General features: G+C 36.0%; 1 long non-coding RNA gene across 1 annotated transcript; it reads left to right on the top strand.

Annotated features, from left to right (window-relative positions):
* Positions 1 to 2,103: 2,103 nt before the first annotated feature.
* Positions 2,104 to 2,947, top strand: LOC143536007 (uncharacterized). Its single transcript, XR_013135813.1, has 4 exons — positions 2,104 to 2,225; positions 2,369 to 2,441; positions 2,612 to 2,724; positions 2,807 to 2,947. It is a non-coding gene; the product is annotated as an uncharacterized LOC143536007 (long non-coding RNA).
* The last annotated feature ends 463 nt before the right edge of the window (positions 2,948 to 3,410 follow it).

The following is a 3,410-nucleotide window of genomic DNA, read 5'->3' as shown; positions in this document are numbered from 1 at the left end:
AATCTAGTCTGATTCTCACGCCGGAGGGTGGTCACAAGGAGGAACCCCCCCTTCTCAGTGACGAGCTCACGGTGTCTGTTTTGCAGGTTATCAGAAGAACCATCTTTGCCGGGTCTAACCCCTCGTGGGAAACATCTGTCTAACCCCCAGGTTATCCGTAATCTGCCCGGGGTCCGATTAGTGTTTCTTCATTTTCTGATCTTTTCAGCCTATTACTCGCGTACGGTGGCATCAATAGTTTTTAGTTTTGAAGGAAAACCGTTGTATCGGAGTGAGTTTATAACGATAGTGTGCTTATGAGTGTTTGGGTATAATATATAATATAAGAAAGTTTTTAGTTTTTTGAGTCCACAAATAAAATGTGCGCCGACCGAATGCCTACATTGCCCCTCTCCAAGGTCTCCTCGGACGTCAAAATTTGTATGAACATCTTAGAAAAACTTATTTAGATACCGAGAAAGTTTCAAATATTAAAAAATCTCTCTCAACCAACATACTCTTAATATATTTGATGATTGGAAAAATATTGAGTTTACTAAAACAAGCCTCTTCTTTCATATTATGAAAGTATCTAGAATCTTACAGTAACATTTTTATTTTCTATATCTATATTATATATAAAACATATTTGATGGACAATATGGTAATTATACATAACAGGAGGAGACGCCGTTATAATTAATTCAGTCACCACCGGCGACCTTCCAACTCATCTCAGGCGTATCGTCAGCGACGTTACAATGACTTCCGCAAGCCCTAATCTAGATTCAACTGCCACATATGAAGTCGTTAGATATTCAGTCTCACCGAACTTCATCGCCACCAGAATTTGTGCCGCCTCCGCACAGGGAACCATGGAAGCGATTTTACCCAGGCGGCTGTTCAGATTACCATGAATGGTTTCTGCAATGGAAGTGTTTGTGACTGCATAATCAGGCATCAAATTTTGATTTTTAAACTGAAATTGCGTATATGCGTTTTGGGAGTGAAGGAATTGGTAAAACATTAGACTAATTTTTAATTAATTATGGTTTGTGTTGGTTTTAGGTATGTTTATGAGGATATAAATCCAAGCTTAATCCCGATCATTCCGATTCAAAGTTAAATTCATCATTCGCAGGTTCAGTAATTTTTTTTTTTTTTTTTTATAATCCAAATCTGACAATTTATTTCTACTGATGAAACATAGATATTACATCAATATATTACATCAGTAATGCGATACAAATTTGTTTTTCACCTTGTTGTTTCCTAAAATAATTAGCCACATGAACGATTCTGATGCTTGTTTAATGTTAGAGTCAATTGACGTTAGATCGAGTGATTTTGTTTCTGACATTGTTACAGAAAGTTGTTTGGAATATTGTACATTTGCAGCTGAGTATGGGCAATTGAGAATTTGATATGTTGGAAATCAAATGAAGAAGGTGAGGTAATTAATACCTCTGGCTAATTAAGTCATTATTATTAATAAAAGTAAGAGGAATATTGAATAACTATTTTAGTCTATGTTCTTACACACTGAGCATGGACAAAGAATTTTGGAAGTTTGAGGTCTAACTACTCTTTGGATCATTATTTCAATTCTGAGACTTTTTTTCATTTAACTCGTATCTATTGTTGATTATTTCTAACTTTCTTGCAGAAATGGTGGATGCTATGAAGTTGGATGTTGAACTCACTGTTGAAGAGAGGAGGAACTTACTCACACTTGGGTTCAAGAACATGGTGGGTCAGCATCTGGCTGTGTTTTTGCTGTGGTTTAAAAAATACTGGACTCACAACACAGTCTAAACTCACCCTTTTACAAAACCTATAAATAAGGGTTAATTTTATTCTATATATAATTATATAAAGCCGTTTATGATATTCTAGGGTCGGGTGAAATCTAGAAGCTAAAGATGCTGCACGCAGGCCGTTAAAGTCACCGTGCATATACGCGTTTTGGGAATGAAGGAATTGGTAAAACATTAGGCTATTTTTAAATTAATTATGTTTTCATACCAGGTGGACTTTAGGTTGTCCATACCATGTGTGGTTGTTAGGATTGAAATTGTTTTCAACTGTTTTAACTAGAAACTGTTTTTTAAGTAAGTTTTGTTGATTTGATTTAGGAAGTTGCTTAGATAGCTGAATGGGATGATGGACAGATTGAGTTTATTAAGGAAAATGTGTCGGAGCAGGGAAAACAAGAAGATTTGTTGAAAGGGAAAGATATTCTTAAGGTGATAATATTGTTACTTATAGCGGGCCCCATGGGTGTAGTTAAAGTCGAAAGCCGAATGTTAAAGTTGTGAATTGGTATGATAAACTGCTGTGCAGGTTGGTGGAAGTTAAGTTTATTATTTGTTCATTAACTGCTGTGCAGGTTGATGGTCCGGATACATTTGCTAAGCTTTAGCAAAGGAACATGTTTGGCCACTTAGATTTGTGCAAAACAGGTAAGAAACTTATTTTACATTGTACTATATGTAATTGTGGGTGTACATGATTCGGTTCGGCTAATATCCTCAACCGAATTACCCAATCAGTTTTCAATTATCATTTGCATTTTGATATTATCAAACTTTCAGCTTTGAAAATGCGGTGATTGATATTATCAAACTTTCAGCTTTCTTGACGTGTAATCCGGTGATTGAGCTGCGGTTGAGGTGTAAATCGAACGGGTATGATTACCCGACAGGAGTTCCGCCACAAGTGACCAAAGTTCTTAATCTTGACATTGTGAGTCTTGGTTTTGTAAGTCTGGTTAATAATTATTTTTTCTGTTTGTTAAGTTATTGTTGGTTATTATTGTGCATGTAAGATGGGAGCTTCTTGGACTGGAAGATATTGTGAAACCGTGTGAGTTCTCAGTCGGTGTTAAAGGGGCGTTGTCCCTGTATAGACAAGGAAACCATAGTCGACTTAAAGGGCAGCTATCAAAGAGCATAACGTTTGACTTGCCTCCGGTGCTTTCATTGATACCAGGAGATGTTCGCCGAGATGTGCAGAGACGGTTAGACATTTAACTTCATCTTTGCATGTTTCGGTCCTTTCAGATGTAGTAATATGGACGGGTCAGGTTGATTAGATAACAGGTAGGGGTAGGGTAATATGTAAAATTCAAAGCATTAGCTAACATTAATTTTGTTCGTTTTTCTTGAATCTTTAACCCGAACGGTTATCTAATAGATGTGGGAAAATAGGTGAATTAAATGGGTTAACGGGTCAACACGTTTAAGGACGCTTTGGGTGATAAGAAACACCGTTGTTAAATATGTTTTATATGTAATATAGATAAGTAAACATAAGCCACTTATATACACTGAATATATAACGTAATTGTTATTAACTGATTTTGCATGATAATTTATTTGTTGTATCGTGAATTATATGATAAATTGATAATTATCTTCACTCACCTCCTT

The sequence above is a fragment of the Bidens hawaiensis genome, unplaced genomic scaffold, assembly GCF_021521415.1.
Source record: "Bidens hawaiensis isolate Kalapana, Puna unplaced genomic scaffold, B.hawaiensis_p1.1 tig00010731_1, whole genome shotgun sequence".
NCBI lineage: Eukaryota > Viridiplantae > Streptophyta > Magnoliopsida > Asterales > Asteraceae > Bidens > Bidens hawaiensis.
Note: the sequence above shows the minus strand (reverse complement) of the source record. Positions and strands in the feature narration are given on the sequence as shown.